Below are 17,731 nucleotides of genomic sequence, written 5' to 3' on the forward strand. Positions count from 1 at the left end.
GAGTAGAAGATTTACAATTTAGTCTAGGGCACCTGAAAACAGGTTTTGCCAATTAGCATGGGATTGAACCTTAAAACAGCAGTGGAATGCTATTATTCTGCTCTGGTATGTCATTGTTTCAGCATTGTTGGTTTCTTATTTTCAGTAGACCCTGATCAATTGAGTATATTGAGCTTGAAGAAATCGCTAGCCACCGACTCAAACTCTCCTCCACGATTGTCCTTGTAACAGCACTTTGTATACAAAGACATGTACATTGTGCAAACTCTATTTATTCGTTAGCTTTACAGCCCATTTAAGAAGGGGGCCAACTAATGATCCTTTTACTTTCAGTATCCGTTCAGACAAGTTGATAGGTGTCATCGAGATTTAAAACAGCCTTCAGAAGCATAAAAACTCAACAAGCCCAGTCATTCTGAGAATATGTAAACAAAGCCTTGTGGACAAAGATGGGTTTCAAAGACACACAGGTCCCGAACACAATGGACTATCCATACTTCACTTTAACATATCTGTGACCACATCAACTGTTTGGGGATAGAAGTTCAGTTCAATGACAAACTCATGTTCACAATTGAAATTCTCATGCAGATGTTAGAGGTTTACCTACCCATCTCCTTAACATCCAGGTCAGGGTTGAAGGACTGAGTTGAATTCAAGAGTAGAAGATTTACAATTTGGTCTAGGGCACCTGAAAACAGCAGTTAAATGCTATTACACTGCACTGGTATGTCATTGTTTCAGCACTGTTGATTCCTTATTTTCAGTAGACCCTGATCATTCCAGCCAAAAGCATTCAGACCCATCTCAAACAATAAGACTATGCCTTTAACCATCTAGAGTACACACATCTGACTAGAGCTTGTTTTAGCATCAACGACAAAGGTGGGATTCGAACCCACGCGTGCACAGCACAATGGATTAGCAGTCCATCGCCTTAACCTCTCGGCCACCTCGTCACATCTTACTTTTTCTAACTGCAAATTAAAAGATGAAAACAAATTCAGTATGCCTTGTAACAGCACTTTGTATACAAAGACATGTACATTGTGCAAACTCTGTTTATTCGTTAGCTTTACAGCCCATTTACGAAGGGGGCCAACTAATGAGCCTTTTACTTTCAGCATCCGTTCAGCCAAGTTGATTGGTGTCATCGAGATTTAAAACAGCCTTCAGAAGGATACAAACTCAACAAGCCCAGTCATTCTGAGAATATGTAAACAAAGCCTTGTGGACAAAGATGGGTTTCAAACACACAGGTCCAGAACACAATGGACTATCAATACTTCACTTTGACATATCTGTGACCACATCAACTGTTTGGGGATATAAGTTCAGTTCAAGGACAAACTCGTTTTCAACATAGAAATTCTCATGCAGAGGTTAGAGGATTACCTACCCATCACCTTAACATCCTGGTCAGGGTTGAAGGACTGAGTTGAATTCAAGAGTAGAAGATTTACAATTTAGTATAGGGCACCTGAAAACAGGTTTTGCCAATTAGCATGGGATTGAACCTTAAAACAGCAGTGGAATGCTATTATTCTACTCTGGTATGTCATTGTTTCAGTATTGTTGATTTCTTCTTTTCAGTAGACCCTGATCAATTGAGCATATTGAGCTTGAAGAAATCGCTAGCCACCGACTCAAACTCTCTTCCACGATTGTCGTTGTAACAGCACTTTGTATACAAAGACATGTACAATGTGCAAACTCTGTTTATTCGTTAGCTTTACAGCCCATTTAAGAAGGGGGCCAGCTAATGATCCTTTTACTTTCACCATCCGTTCAGACAAGTTGATTGGTGTCATCGAGATTAAAAACAGCCTTCAGAAGGATACAAACTCAACAATCCCAGTCATTCTGAGAATATGTAAACAAAGCTTTGGGGACAAAGATGGGTTTCAAAGACACACAGGTCCCGAACACAATGGACTATCCATACTTCACTTTAACATATCTGTGACCACATCAACTGTTTGGGGATAGAAGTTCAGTTCAATGACAAACTCATGTTCACAATTGAAATTCTCATGCAGATGTTAGAGGTTTACCTACCCATCTCCTTAACATCCAGGTCAGGGTTGAAGGACTGAGTTGAATTCAAGAGTAGAAGATTTACAATTTGGTCTAGGGCACCTGAAAACAGCAGTTAAATGCTATTACACTGCACTGGTATGTCATTGTTTCAGCACTGTTGATTCCTTATTTTCAGTAGACCCTGATCATTCCAGCCAAAAGCATTCAGACCCATCTCAAACAATAAGACTATGCCTTTAACCATCTAGAGTACACACATCTGACTAGAGCTTGTTTTAGCATCAACGACGAAGGCGGGATTCGAACCCACGCGTGCACAGCACAATGGATTAGCAGTCCATCGCCTTAACCTCTCGGCCACCTCATCACATCTTACTTTTTCTAACTGCAAATTAAAAGATGAAAACAAATTCAGTATGCCTTGTAACAGCACTTTGTATACAAAGACATGTACATTGTGCAAACTCTGTTTATTCGTTAGCTTTACAGCCCATTTACGAAGGGGGCCAACTAATGAGCCTTTTACTTTCAGCATCCGTTCAGCCAAGTTGATTGGTGTCATCGAGATTTAAAACAGCCTTCAGAAGGATACAAACTCAACAAGCCCAGTCATTCTGAGAATATGTAAACAAAGCCTTGTGGACAAAGATGGGTTTCAAACACACAGGTCCAGAACACAATGGACTATCAATACTTCACTTTGACATATCTGTGACCACATCAACTGTTTGGGGATATAAGTTCAGTTCAAGGACAAACTCGTTTTCAACATAGAAATTCTCATGCAGAGGTTAGAGGATTACCTACCCATCACCTTAACATCCTGGTCAGGGTTGAAGGACTGAGTTGAATTCAAGAGTAGAAGATTTACAATTTAGTCTAGGGCACCTGAAAACAGGTTTTGCCAATTAGCATGGGATTGAACCTTAAAACAGCAGTGGAATGCTATTATTCTACTCTGGTATGTCATTGTTTCAGTATTGTTGATTTCTTCTTTTCAGTAGACCCTGATCAATTGAGCATATTGAGCTTGAAGAAATCGCTAGCCACCGACTCAAACTCTCTTCCACGATTGTCGTTGTAACAGCACTTTGTATACAAAGACATGTACAATGTGCAAACTCTGTTTATTCGTTAGCTTTACAGCCCATTTAAGAAGGGGGCCAGCTAATGATCCTTTTACTTTCACCATCCGTTCAGACAAGTTGATTGGTGTCATCGAGATTAAAAACAGCCTTCAGAAGGATACAAACTCAACAATCCCAGTCATTCTGAGAATATGTAAACAAAGCTTTGGGGACAAAGATGGGTTTCAAAGACACACAGGTCCCGAACACAATGGACTATCCATACTTCACTTTAACATATCTCTGACCACATCAACGGTTTGGGGATAGATGTTCAGTTCAAGGACAAACTCATGTTCACAATAGAAATTCTCATGCAGATGTTAGAGGTTTACCTACCAATCTCCCTAACATCCAGGTTAGGGTTGAAGGACTGAGTTGAATTCAAGAGTAGAAGATTAACAATTTGGTCTATGGCTCCTGAAAACAGCAGTTAAATGCTATTACACTGCACTGGTATGTCATTGTTTCAGCACTGTTGTTTCCTTATTTTCAGTAGACCCTGATCATTCCAGCCAAAAGCATTCAGACCCATCTCAAACAATAAGACTACGCCTCTAACCATCTAGAGTACACACATCTGACTAGAGCTTGTTTTAGCATCAACGACAAAGGTGGGATTCGAACCCACACGTGCACAGCACAATGGATTAGCAGTCCATCGCCTTAACCTCTCGGCCACCTCGTCACAGCTTACTTTTTCTAACTGCAAATTAAAAGATGAAAACAAATTCAGTATGCCTTGTAACAGCACTTTGTATACAAAGACATGTACATTGTGCAAACTCTGTTTATTCGTCAGCTTTACAGCCCATTTACGAAGGGGGCCAACTAATGAGCCTTTTACTTTCAGCATCCGTTCAGCCAAGTTGATTGGTGTCATCGAGATTTAAAACAGCCTTCAGAAGGATACAAACTCAACAAGCCCAGTCATTCTGAGAATATGTAAACAAAGCCTTGTGGACAAAGATGGGTTTCAAACACACAGGTCCAGAACACAATGGACTATCAATACTTCACTTTGACATATCTGTGACCACATCAACTGTTTGGGGATATAAGTTCAGTTCAAGGACAAACTCGTTTTCAACATAGAAATTCTCATGCAGAGGTTAGAGGATTACCTACCCATCACCTTAACATCCTGGTCAGGGTTGAAGGACTGAGTTGAATTCAAGAGTAGAAGATTTACAATTTAGTCTAGGGCACCTGAAAACAGGTTTTGCCAATTAGCATGGGATTGAACCTTAAAACAGCAGTGGAATGCTATTATTCTGCTCTGGTATGTCATTGTTTCAGCATTGTTGGTTTCTTATTTTCAGTAGACCCTGATCAATTGAGTATATTGAGCTTGAAGAAATCGCTAGCCACCGACTCAAACTCTCCTCCACGATTGTCCTTGTAACAGCACTTTGTATACAAAGACATGTACATTGTGCAAACTCTATTTATTCGTTAGCTTTACAGCCCATTTAAGAAGGGGGCCAACTAATGATCCTTTTACTTTCAGTATCCGTTCAGACAAGTTGATAGGTTTCATCGAGATTTAAAACAGCCTTCAGAAGGATACAAACTCAACAATCCCAGTCATTCTGAGAATATGTAAACAAAGCTTTGGGGACAAAGATGGGTTTCAAAGACACACAGGTCCCGAACACAATGGACTATCCATACTTCACTTTAACATATCTCTGACCACATCAACGGTTTGGGGATAGAAGTTCAGTTCAAGGACAAACTCATGTTCACAATAGAAATTCTCATGCAGATGTTAGAGGTTTACCTACCAATCTCCCTAACATCCAGGTCAGGGTTGAAGGACTGAGTTGAATTCAAGAGTAGAAGATTAACAATTTGGTCTATGGCTCCTGAAAACAGCAGTTAAATGCTATTACACTGCACTGGTATGTCATTGTTTCAGCACTGTTGTTTCCTTATTTTCAGTAGACCCTGATCATTCCAGCCAAAAGCATTCAGACCCATCTCAAACAATAAGACTATGCCTTTAACCATCTAGAGTACACACATCTGACTAGAGCTTGTTTTAGCATCAACGACGAAGGTGGGATTCGAACCCACGCGTGCACAGCACAATGGATTAGCAGTCCATCGCCTTAACCTCTCGGCCACCTCGTCACATCTTACTTTTTCTAACTGCAAATTAAAAGATGAAAACAAATTCAGTATGCCTTGTAACAGCACTTTGTATACAAAGACATGTACATTGTGCAAACTCTGTTTATTCGTTAGCTTTACAGCCCATTTACGAAGGGGGCCAACTAATGAGCCTTTTACTTTCAGCATCCGTTCAGCCAAGTTGATTGGTGTCATCGAGATTTAAAACAGCCTTCAGAAGGATACAAACTCAACAAGCCCAGTCATTCTGAGAATATGTAAACAAAGCCTTGTGGACAAAGATGGGTTTCAAACACACAGGTCCAGAACACAATGGACTATCAATACTTCACTTTGACATATCTGTGACCACATCAACTGTTTGGGGATATAAGTTCAGTTCAAGGACAAACTCGTTTTCAACATAGAAATTCTCATGCAGAGGTTAGAGGATTACCTACCCATCACCTTAACATCCTGGTCAGGGTTGAAGGACTGAGTTGAATTCAAGAGTAGAAGATTTACAATTTAGTCTAGGGCACCTGAAAACAGGTTTTGCCAATTAGCATGGGATTGAACCTTAAAACAGCAGTGGAATGCTATTATTCTACTCTGGTATGTCATTGTTTCAGTATTGTTGATTTCTTCTTTTCAGTAGACCCTGATCAATTGAGCATATTGAGCTTGAAGAAATCGCTAGCCACCGACTCAAACTCTCTTCCACGATTGTCCTTGTAACAGCACTTTGTATACAAAGACATGTACAATGTGCAAACTCTGTTTATTCGTTAGCTTTACAGCCCATTTAAGAAGGGGGCCAACTAATGATCCTTTTACTTTCAGTATCCGTTCAGACAAGTTGATAGGTGTCATCGAGATTTAAAACAGCCTTCAGAAGCATAAAAACTCAACAAGCCCAGTCATTCTGAGAATATGTAAACAAAGCCTTGTGGACAAAGATGGGTTTCAAAGACACACAGGTCCCGAACACAATGGACTATCCATACTTCACTTTAACATATCTCTGACCACATCAACGGTTTGGGGATAGAAGTTCAGTTCAAGGACAAACTCATGTTCACAATAGAAATTCTCATGCAGATGTTAGAGGTTTACCTACCAATCTCCCTAACATCCAGGTCAGGGTTGAAGGACTGAGTTGAATTCAAGAGTAGAAGATTAACAATTTGGTCTATGGCTCCTGAAAACAGCAGTTAAATGCTATTACACTGCACTGGTATGTCATTGTTTCAGCACTGTTGTTTCCTTATTTTCAATAGACCCTGATCATTCCAGCCAAAAGCATTCAGACCCATCTCAAACAATAAGACTATGCCTTTAACCATCTAGAGTACACACATCTGACTAGAGCTTGTTTTAGCATCAACGACAAAGGTGGGATTCCAACCCACGCGTGCACAGCACAATGGATTAGCAGTCCATCGCCTTAACCTCTCGGCCACCTCGTCACATCTTACTTTTTCTAACTGCAAATTAAAAGATGAAAACAAATTCAGTATGCCTTGTAACAGCACTTTGTATACAAAGACATGTACATTGTGCAAACTCTGTTTATTCGTTAGCTTTACAGCCCATTTACGAAGGGGGCCAACTAATGAGCCTTTTACTTTCAGCATCCGTTCAGCCAAGTTGATTGGTGTCATCGAGATTTAAAACAGCCTTCAGAAGGATACAAACTCAACAAGCCCAGTCATTCTGAGAATATGTAAACAAAGCCTTGTGGACAAAGATGGGTTTCAAACACACAGGTCCAGAACACAATGGACTATCAATACTTCACTTTGACATATCTGTGACCACATCAACTGTTTGGGGATATAAGTTCAGTTCAAGGACAAACTCGTTTTCAACATAGAAATTCTCATGCAGAGGTTAGAGGATTACCTACCCATCACCTTAACATCCTGGTCAGGGTTGAAGGACTGAGTTGAATTCAAGAGTAGAAGATTTACAATTTAGTCTAGGGCACCTGAAAACAGGTTTTGCCAATTAGCATGGGATTGAACCTTAAAACAGCAGTGGAATGCTATTATTCTGCTCTGGTATGTCATTGTTTCAGCATTGTTGGTTTCTTATTTTCAGTAGACCCTGATCAATTGAGTATATTGAGCTTGAAGAAATCGCTAGCCACCGACTCAAACTCTCCTCCACGATTGTCCTTGTAACAGCACTTTGTATACAAAGACATGTACATTGTGCAAACTCTATTTATTCGTTAGCTTTACAGCCCATTTAAGAAGGGGGCCAACTAATGATCCTTTTACTTTCAGTATCCGTTCAGACAAGTTGATAGGTTTCATCGAGATTTAAAACAGCCTTCAGAAGGATACAAACTCAACAATCCCAGTCATTCTGAGAATATGTAAACAAAGCTTTGGGGACAAAGATGGGTTTCAAAGACACACAGGTCCCGAACACAATGGACTATCCATACTTCACTTTAACATATCTCTGACCACATCAACGGTTTGGGGATAGAAGTTCAGTTCAAGGACAAACTCATGTTCACAATAGAAATTCTCATGCAGATGTTAGAGGTTTACCTACCAATCTCCCTAACATCCAGGTCAGGGTTGAAGGACTGAGTTGAATTCAAGAGTAGAAGATTAACAATTTGGTCTATGGCTCCTGAAAACAGCAGTTAAATGCTATTACACTGCACTGGTATGTCATTGTTTCAGCACTGTTGTTTCCTTATTTTCAGTAGACCCTGATCATTCCAGCCAAAAGCATTCAGACCCATCTCAAACAATAAGACTATGCCTTTAACCATCTAGAGTACACACATCTGACTAGAGCTTGTTTTAGCATCAACGACGAAGGTGGGATTCGAACCCACGCGTGCACAGCACAATGGATTAGCAGTCCATCGCCTTAACCTCTCGGCCACCTCGTCACATCTTACTTTTTCTAACTGCAAATTAAAAGATGAAAACAAATTCAGTATGCCTTGTAACAGCACTTTGTATACAAAGACATGTACATTGTGCAAACTCTGTTTATTCGTTAGCTTTACAGCCCATTTACGAAGGGGGCCAACTAATGAGCCTTTTACTTTCAGCATCCGTTCAGCCAAGTTGATTGGTGTCATCGAGATTTAAAACAGCCTTCAGAAGGATACAAACTCAACAAGCCCAGTCATTCTGAGAATATGTAAACAAAGCCTTGTGGACAAAGATGGGTTTCAAACACACAGGTCCAGAACACAATGGACTATCAATACTTCACTTTGACATATCTGTGACCACATCAACTGTTTGAGGATATAAGTTCAGTTCAAGGACAAACTCGTTTTCAACATAGAAATTCTCATGCAGAGGTTAGAGGATTACCTACCCATCACCTTAACATCCTGGTCAGGGTTGAAGGACTGAGTTGAATTCAAGAGTAGAAGATTTACAATTTAGTCTAGGGCACCTGAAAACAGGTTTTGCCAATTAGCATGGGATTGAACCTTAAAACAGCAGTGGAATGCTATTATTCTACTCTGGTATGTCATTGTTTCAGTATTGTTGATTTCTTCTTTTCAGTAGACCCTGATCAATTGAGCATATTGAGCTTGAAGAAATCGCTAGCCACCGACTCAAACTCTCTTCCACGATTGTCCTTGTAACAGCACTTTGTATACAAAGACATGTACAATGTGCAAACTCTGTTTATTCGTTAGCTTTACAGCCCATTTAAGAAGGGGGCCAACTAATGATCCTTTTACTTTCAGTATCCGTTCAGACAAGTTGATAGGTGTCATCGAGATTTAAAACAGCCTTCAGAAGCATAAAAACTCAACAAGCCCAGTCATTCTGAGAATATGTAAACAAAGCCTTGTGGACAAAGATGGGTTTCAAAGACACACAGGTCCCGAACACAATGGACTATCCATACTTCACTTTAACATATCTCTGACCACATCAACGGTTTGGGGATAGAAGTTCAGTTCAAGGACAAACTCATGTTCACAATAGAAATTCTCATGCAGATGTTAGAGGTTTACCTACCAATCTCCCTAACATCCAGGTCAGGGTTGAAGGACTGAGTTGAATTCAAGAGTAGAAGATTAACAATTTGGTCTATGGCTCCTGAAAACAGCAGTTAAATGCTATTACACTGCACTGGTATGTCATTGTTTCAGCACTGTTGTTTCCTTATTTTCAATAGACCCTGATCATTCCAGCCAAAAGCATTCAGACCCATCTCAAACAATAAGACTATGCCTTTAACCATCTAGAGTACACACATCTGACTAGAGCTTGTTTTAGCATCAACGACAAAGGTGGGATTCCAACCCACGCGTGCACAGCACAATGGATTAGCAGTCCATCGCCTTAACCTCTCGGCCACCTCGTCACATCTTACTTTTTCTAACTGCAAATTAAAAGATGAAAACAAATTCAGTATGCCTTGTAACAGCACTTTGTATACAAAGACATGTACATTGTGCAAACTCTGTTTATTCGTTAGCTTTACAGCCCATTTACGAAGGGGGCCAACTAATGAGCCTTTTACTTTCAGCATCCGTTCAGCCAAGTTGATTGGTGTCATCGAGATTTAAAACAGCCTTCAGAAGGATACAAACTCAACAAGCCCAGTCATTCTGAGAATATGTAAACAAAGCCTTGTGGACAAAGATGGGTTTCAAACACACAGGTCCAGAACACAATGGACTATCAATACTTCACTTTGACATATCTGTGACCACATCAACTGTTTGGGGATATAAGTTCAGTTCAAGGACAAACTCGTTTTCAACATAGAAATTCTCATGCAGAGGTTAGAGGATTACCTACCCATCACCTTAACATCCTGGTCAGGGTTGAAGGACTGAGTTGAATTCAAGAGTAGAAGATTTACAATTTAGTCTAGGGCACCTGAAAACAGGTTTTGCCAATTAGCATGGGATTGAACCTTAAAACAGCAGTGGAATGCTATTATTCTGCTCTGGTATGTCATTGTTTCAGCATTGTTGGTTTCTTATTTTCAGTAGACCCTGATCAATTGAGTATATTGAGCTTGAAGAAATCGCTAGCCACCGACTCAAACTCTCCTCCACGATTGTCCTTGTAACAGCACTTTGTATACAAAGACATGTACATTGTGCAAACTCTATTTATTCGTTAGCTTTACAGCCCATTTAAGAAGGGGGCCAACTAATGATCCTTTTACTTTCAGTATCCGTTCAGACAAGTTGATAGGTGTCATCGAGATTTAAAACAGCCTTCAGAAGCATAAAAACTCAACAAGCCCAGTCATTCTGAGAATATGTAAACAAAGCCTTGTGGACAAAGATGGGTTTCAAAGACACACAGGTCCCGAACACAATGGACTATCCATACTTCACTTTAACATATCTGTGACCACATCAACTGTTTGGGGATAGAAGTTCAGTTCAATGACAAACTCATGTTCACAATTGAAATTCTCATGCAGATGTTAGAGGTTTACCTACCCATCTCCTTAACATCCAGGTCAGGGTTGAAGGACTGAGTTGAATTCAAGAGTAGAAGATTTACAATTTGGTCTAGGGCACCTGAAAACAGCAGTTAAATGCTATTACACTGCACTGGTATGTCATTGTTTCAGCACTGTTGATTCCTTATTTTCAGTAGACCCTGATCATTCCAGCCAAAAGCATTCAGACCCATCTCAAACAATAAGACTATGCCTTTAACCATCTAGAGTACACACATCTGACTAGAGCTTGTTTTAGCATCAACGACGAAGGTGGGATTCGAACCCACGCGTGCACAGCACAATGGATTAGCAGTCCATCGCCTTAACCTCTCGGCCACCTCGTCACATCTTACTTTTTCTAACTGCAAATTAAAAGATGAAAACAAATTCAGTATGCCTTGTAACAGCACTTTGTATACAAAGACATGTACATTGTGCAAACTCTGTTTATTCGTTAGCTTTACAGCCCATTTACGAAGGGGGCCAACTAATGAGCCTTTTACTTTCAGCATCCGTTCAGCCAAGTTGATTGGTGTCATCGAGATTTAAAACAGCCTTCAGAAGGATACAAACTCAACAAGCCCAGTCATTCTGAGAATATGTAAACAAAGCCTTGTGGACAAAGATGGGTTTCAAACACACAGGTCCAGAACACAATGGACTATCAATACTTCACTTTGACATATCTGTGACCACATCAACTGTTTGGGGATATAAGTTCAGTTCAAGGACAAACTCGTTTTCAACATAGAAATTCTCATGCAGAGGTTAGAGGATTACCTACCCATCACCTTAACATCCTGGTCAGGGTTGAAGGACTGAGTTGAATTCAAGAGTAGAAGATTTACAATTTAGTCTAGGGCACCTGAAAACAGGTTTTGCCAATTAGCATGGGATTGAACCTTAAAACAGCAGTGGAATGCTATTATTCTACTCTGGTATGTCATTGTTTCAGTATTGTTGATTTCTTCTTTTCAGTAGACCCTGATCAATTGAGCATATTGAGCTTGAAGAAATCGCTAGCCACCGACTCAAACTCTCTTCCACGATTGTCGTTGTAACAGCACTTTGTATACAAAGACATGTACAATGTGCAAACTCTGTTTATTCGTTAGCTTTACAGCCCATTTAAGAAGGGGGCCAGCTAATGATCCTTTTACTTTCACCATCCGTTCAGACAAGTTGATTGGTGTCATCGAGATTAAAAACAGCCTTCAGAAGGATAAAACTCAACAATCCCAGTCATTCTGAGAATATGTAAACAAAGCTTTGGGGACAAAGATGGGTTTCAAAGACACACAGGTCCCGAACACAATGGACTATCCATACTTCACTTTAACATATCTCTGACCACATCAACGGTTTGGGGATAGAAGTTCAGTTCAAGGACAAACTCATGTTCACAATAGAAATTCTCATGCAGATGTTAGAGGTTTACCTACCAATCTCCCTAACATCCAGGTCAGGGTTGAAGGACTGAGTTGAATTCAAGAGTAGAAGATTAACAATTTGGTCTATGGCTCCTGAAAACAGCAGTTAAATGCTATTACACTGCACTGGTATGTCATTGTTTCAGCACTGTTGTTTCCTTATTTTCAGTAGACCCTGATCATTCCAGCCAAAAGCATTCAGACCCATCTCAAACAATAAGACTATGCCTTTAACCATCTAGAGTACACACATCTGACTAGAGCTTGTTTTAGCATCAACGACGAAGGTGGGATTCCAACCCACGCGTGCACAGCACAATGGATTAGCAGTCCATCGCCTTAACCTCTCGGCCACCTCGTCACATCTTACTTTTTCTAACTGCAAATTAAAAGATGAAAACAAATTCAGTATGCCTTGTAACAGCACTTTGTATACAAAGACATGTACATTGTGCAAACTCTGTTTATTCGTTAGCTTTACAGCCCATTTACGAAGGGGGCCAACTAATGAGCCTTTTACTTTCAGCATCCGTTCAGCCAAGTTGATTGGTGTCATCGAGATTTAAAACAGCCTTCAGAAGGATACAAACTCAACAAGCCCAGTCATTCTGAGAATATGTAAACAAAGCCTTGTGGACAAAGATGGGTTTCAAACACACAGGTCCAGAACACAATGGACTATCAATACTTCACTTTGACATATCTGTGACCACATCAACTGTTTGGGGATATAAGTTCAGTTCAAGGACAAACTCGTTTTCAACATAGAAATTCTCATGCAGAGGTTAGAGGATTACCTACCCATCACCTTAACATCCTGGTCAGGGTTGAAGGACTGAGTTGAATTCAAGAGTAGAAGATTTACAATTTAGTCTAGGGCACCTGAAAACAGGTTTTGCCAATTAGCATGGGATTGAACCTTAAAACAGCAGTGGAATGCTATTATTCTGCTCTGGTATGTCATTGTTTCAGCATTGTTGGTTTCTTATTTTCAGTAGACCCTGATCAATTGAGTATATTGAGCTTGAAGAAATCGCTAGCCACCGACTCAAACTCTCCTCCACGATTGTCCTTGTAACAGCACTTTGTATACAAAGACATGTACATTGTGCAAACTCTATTTATTCGTTAGCTTTACAGCCCATTTAAGAAGGGGGCCAACTAATGATCCTTTTACTTTCAGTATCCGTTCAGACAAGTTGATAGGTTTCATCGAGATTTAAAACAGCCTTCAGAAGGATACAAACTCAACAATCCCAGTCATTCTGAGAATATGTAAACAAAGCTTTGGGGACAAAGATGGGTTTCAAAGACACACAGGTCCCGAACACAATGGACTATCCATACTTCACTTTAACATATCTCTGACCACATCAACGGTTTGGGGATAGAAGTTCAGTTCAAGGACAAACTCATGTTCACAATAGAAATTCTCATGCAGATGTTAGAGGTTTACCTACCAATCTCCCTAACATCCAGGTCAGGGTTGAAGGACTGAGTTGAATTCAAGAGTAGAAGATTAACAATTTGGTCTATGGCTCCTGAAAACAGCAGTTAAATGCTATTACACTGCACTGGTATGTCATTGTTTCAGCACTGTTGTTTCCTTATTTTCAGTAGACCCTGATCATTCCAGCCAAAAGCATTCAGACCCATCTCAAACAATAAGACTATGCCTTTAACCATCTAGAGTACACACATCTGACTAGAGCTTGTTTTAGCATCAACGACGAAGGTGGGATTCGAACCCACGCGTGCACAGCACAATGGATTAGCAGTCCATCGCCTTAACCTCTCGGCCACCTCGTCACATCTTACTTTTTCTAACTGCAAATTAAAAGATGAAAACAAATTCAGTATGCCTTGTAACAGCACTTTGTATACAAAGACATGTACATTGTGCAAACTCTGTTTATTCGTTAGCTTTACAGCCCATTTAAGAAGGGGGCCAACTAATGATCCTTTTACTTTCAGTATCCGTTCAGACAAGTTGATAGGTGTCATCGAGATTTAAAACAGCCTTCAGAAGCATAAAAACTCAACAAGCCCAGTCATTCTGAGAATATGTAAACAAAGCCTTGTGGACAAAGATGGGTTTCAAAGACACACAGGTCCCGAACACAATGGACTATCCATACTTCACTTTAACATATCTCTGACCACATCAACGGTTTGGGGATAGAAGTTCAGTTCAAGGACAAACTCATGTTCACAATAGAAATTCTCATGCAGATGTTAGAGGTTTACCTACCAATCTCCCTAACATCCAGGTCAGGGTTGAAGGACTGAGTTGAATTCAAGAGTAGAAGATTAACAATTTGGTCTATGGCTCCTGAAAACAGCAGTTAAATGCTATTACACTGCACTGGTATGTCATTGTTTCAGCACTGTTGTTTCCTTATTTTCAATAGACCCTGATCATTCCAGCCAAAAGCATTCAGACCCATCTCAAACAATAAGACTATGCCTTTAACCATCTAGAGTACACACATCTGACTAGAGCTTGTTTTAGCATCAACGACAAAGGTGGGATTCCAACCCACGCGTGCACAGCACAATGGATTAGCAGTCCATCGCCTTAACCTCTCGGCCACCTCGTCACATCTTACTTTTTCTAACTGCAAATTAAAAGATGAAAACAAATTCAGTATGCCTTGTAACAGCACTTTGTATACAAAGACATGTACATTGTGCAAACTCTGTTTATTCGTTAGCTTTACAGCCCATTTACGAAGGGGGCCAACTAATGAGCCTTTTACTTTCAGCATCCGTTCAGCCAAGTTGATTGGTGTCATCGAGATTTAAAACAGCCTTCAGAAGGATACAAACTCAACAAGCCCAGTCATTCTGAGAATATGTAAACAAAGCCTTGTGGACAAAGATGGGTTTCAAACACACAGGTCCAGAACACAATGGACTATCAATACTTCACTTTGACATATCTGTGACCACATCAACTGTTTGGGGATATAAGTTCAGTTCAAGGACAAACTCGTTTTCAACATAGAAATTCTCATGCAGAGGTTAGAGGATTACCTACCCATCACCTTAACATCCTGGTCAGGGTTGAAGGACTGAGTTGAATTCAAGAGTAGAAGATTTACAATTTAGTCTAGGGCACCTGAAAACAGGTTTTGCCAATTAGCATGGGATTGAACCTTAAAACAGCAGTGGAATGCTATTATTCTGCTCTGGTATGTCATTGTTTCAGCATTGTTGGTTTCTTATTTTCAGTAGACCCTGATCAATTGAGTATATTGAGCTTGAAGAAATCGCTAGCCACCGACTCAAACTCTCCTCCACGATTGTCCTTGTAACAGCACTTTGTATACAAAGACATGTACATTGTGCAAACTCTATTTATTCGTTAGCTTTACAGCCCATTTAAGAAGGGGGCCAACTAATGATCCTTTTACTTTCAGTATCCGTTCAGACAAGTTGATAGGTTTCATCGAGATTTAAAACAGCCTTCAGAAGGATACAAACTCAACAATCCCAGTCATTCTGAGAATATGTAAACAAAGCTTTGGGGACAAAGATGGGTTTCAAAGACACACAGGTCCCGAACACAATGGACTATCCATACTTCACTTTAACATATCTCTGACCACATCAACGGTTTGGGGATAGAAGTTCAGTTCAAGGACAAACTCATGTTCACAATAGAAATTCTCATGCAGATGTTAGAGGTTTACCTACCAATCTCCCTAACATCCAGGTCAGGGTTGAAGGACTGAGTTGAATTCAAGAGTAGAAGATTAACAATTTGGTCTATGGCTCCTGAAAACAGCAGTTAAATGCTATTACACTGCACTGGTATGTCATTGTTTCAGCACTGTTGTTTCCTTATTTTCAGTAGACCCTGATCATTCCAGCCAAAAGCATTCAGACCCATCTCAAACAATAAGACTATGCCTTTAACCATCTAGAGTACACACATCTGACTAGAGCTTGTTTTAGCATCAACGACGAAGGTGGGATTCGAACCCACGCGTGCACAGCACAATGGATTAGCAGTCCATCGCCTTAACCTCTCGGCCACCTCGTCACATCTTACTTTTTCTAACTGCAAATTAAAAGATGAAAACAAATTCAGTATGCCTTGTAACAGCACTTTGTATACAAAGACATGTACATTGTGCAAACTCTGTTTATTCGTTAGCTTTACAGCCCATTTACGAAGGGGGCCAACTAATGAGCCTTTTACTTTCAGCATCCGTTCAGCCAAGTTGATTGGTGTCATCGAGATTTAAAACAGCCTTCAGAAGGATACAAACTCAACAAGCCCAGTCATTCTGAGAATATGTAAACAAAGCCTTGTGGACAAAGATGGGTTTCAAACACACAGGTCCAGAACACAATGGACTATCAATACTTCACTTTGACATATCTGTGACCACATCAACTGTTTGAGGATATAAGTTCAGTTCAAGGACAAACTCGTTTTCAACATAGAAATTCTCATGCAGAGGTTAGAGGATTACCTACCCATCACCTTAACATCCTGGTCAGGGTTGAAGGACTGAGTTGAATTCAAGAGTAGAAGATTTACAATTTAGTCTAGGGCACCTGAAAACAGGTTTTGCCAATTAGCATGGGATTGAACCTTAAAACAGCAGTGGAATGCTATTATTCTACTCTGGTATGTCATTGTTTCAGTATTGTTGATTTCTTCTTTTCAGTAGACCCTGATCAATTGAGCATATTGAGCTTGAAGAAATCGCTAGCCACCGACTCAAACTCTCTTCCACGATTGTCCTTGTAACAGCACTTTGTATACAAAGACATGTACAATGTGCAAACTCTGTTTATTCGTTAGCTTTACAGCCCATTTAAGAAGGGGGCCAACTAATGATCCTTTTACTTTCAGTATCCGTTCAGACAAGTTGATAGGTGTCATCGAGATTTAAAACAGCCTTCAGAAGCATAAAAACTCAACAAGCCCAGTCATTCTGAGAATATGTAAACAAAGCCTTGTGGACAAAGATGGGTTTCAAAGACACACAGGTCCCGAACACAATGGACTATCCATACTTCACTTTAACATATCTCTGACCACATCAACGGTTTGGGGATAGAAGTTCAGTTCAAGGACAAACTCATGTTCACAATAGAAATTCTCATGCAGATGTTAGAGGTTTACCTACCAATCTCCCTAACATCCAGGTCAGGGTTGAAGGACTGAGTTGAATTCAAGAGTAGAAGATTAACAATTTGGTCTATGGCTCCTGAAAACAGCAGTTAAATGCTATTACACTGCACTGGTATGTCATTGTTTCAGCACTGTTGTTTCCTTATTTTCAATAGACCCTGATCATTCCAGCCAAAAGCATTCAGACCCATCTCAAACAATAAGACTATGCCTTTAACCATCTAGAGTACACACATCTGACTAGAGCTTGTTTTAGCATCAACGACAAAGGTGGGATTCCAACCCACGCGTGCACAGCACAATGGATTAGCAGTCCATCGCCTTAACCTCTCGGCCACCTCGTCACATCTTACTTTTTCTAACTGCAAATTAAAAGATGAAAACAAATTCAGTATGCC

At 40.2% G+C, this 17,731-nt stretch overlaps 13 non-coding genes across 13 annotated transcripts; all 13 read right to left on the bottom strand.

Annotated features, from left to right (window-relative positions):
- Positions 1 to 877: 877 nt before the first annotated feature.
- On the bottom strand, positions 878 to 959 carry trnas-gcu (transfer RNA serine (anticodon GCU)). Its single transcript has one exon. It is a non-coding gene; the product is annotated as a tRNA-Ser (tRNA).
- A 1,366-nt stretch (positions 960 to 2,325) lies between these two features.
- Positions 2,326 to 2,407, bottom strand: trnas-gcu (transfer RNA serine (anticodon GCU)). Its single transcript has one exon. It is a non-coding gene; the product is annotated as a tRNA-Ser (tRNA).
- A 1,366-nt stretch (positions 2,408 to 3,773) lies between these two features.
- trnas-gcu (transfer RNA serine (anticodon GCU)) lies at positions 3,774 to 3,855 on the bottom strand. The gene has a single exon. It is a non-coding gene; the product is annotated as a tRNA-Ser (tRNA).
- Positions 3,856 to 5,221: 1,366 nt separating this feature from the next.
- Positions 5,222 to 5,303, bottom strand: trnas-gcu (transfer RNA serine (anticodon GCU)). Its single transcript has one exon. It is a non-coding gene; the product is annotated as a tRNA-Ser (tRNA).
- A 1,366-nt stretch (positions 5,304 to 6,669) lies between these two features.
- On the bottom strand, positions 6,670 to 6,751 carry trnas-gcu (transfer RNA serine (anticodon GCU)). The gene has a single exon. It is a non-coding gene; the product is annotated as a tRNA-Ser (tRNA).
- A 1,366-nt stretch (positions 6,752 to 8,117) lies between these two features.
- trnas-gcu (transfer RNA serine (anticodon GCU)) lies at positions 8,118 to 8,199 on the bottom strand. Its single transcript has one exon. It is a non-coding gene; the product is annotated as a tRNA-Ser (tRNA).
- Positions 8,200 to 9,565: 1,366 nt separating this feature from the next.
- Positions 9,566 to 9,647, bottom strand: trnas-gcu (transfer RNA serine (anticodon GCU)). The gene has a single exon. It is a non-coding gene; the product is annotated as a tRNA-Ser (tRNA).
- Positions 9,648 to 11,013: 1,366 nt separating this feature from the next.
- On the bottom strand, positions 11,014 to 11,095 carry trnas-gcu (transfer RNA serine (anticodon GCU)). The gene has a single exon. It is a non-coding gene; the product is annotated as a tRNA-Ser (tRNA).
- Positions 11,096 to 12,460: 1,365 nt separating this feature from the next.
- Positions 12,461 to 12,542, bottom strand: trnas-gcu (transfer RNA serine (anticodon GCU)). Its single transcript has one exon. It is a non-coding gene; the product is annotated as a tRNA-Ser (tRNA).
- A 1,366-nt stretch (positions 12,543 to 13,908) lies between these two features.
- trnas-gcu (transfer RNA serine (anticodon GCU)) lies at positions 13,909 to 13,990 on the bottom strand. Its single transcript has one exon. It is a non-coding gene; the product is annotated as a tRNA-Ser (tRNA).
- A 709-nt stretch (positions 13,991 to 14,699) lies between these two features.
- On the bottom strand, positions 14,700 to 14,781 carry trnas-gcu (transfer RNA serine (anticodon GCU)). The gene has a single exon. It is a non-coding gene; the product is annotated as a tRNA-Ser (tRNA).
- A 1,366-nt stretch (positions 14,782 to 16,147) lies between these two features.
- trnas-gcu (transfer RNA serine (anticodon GCU)) lies at positions 16,148 to 16,229 on the bottom strand. The gene has a single exon. It is a non-coding gene; the product is annotated as a tRNA-Ser (tRNA).
- Positions 16,230 to 17,595: 1,366 nt separating this feature from the next.
- Positions 17,596 to 17,677, bottom strand: trnas-gcu (transfer RNA serine (anticodon GCU)). The gene has a single exon. It is a non-coding gene; the product is annotated as a tRNA-Ser (tRNA).
- Positions 17,678 to 17,731: the final 54 nt, after the last annotated feature.

This window comes from Electrophorus electricus, chromosome 3, assembly GCF_041902795.1.
Source record: "Electrophorus electricus isolate QZ-2024a chromosome 3, ASM4190279v1, whole genome shotgun sequence".
Classification (NCBI taxonomy): Eukaryota; Metazoa; Chordata; class Actinopteri; order Gymnotiformes; family Gymnotidae; genus Electrophorus; species Electrophorus electricus.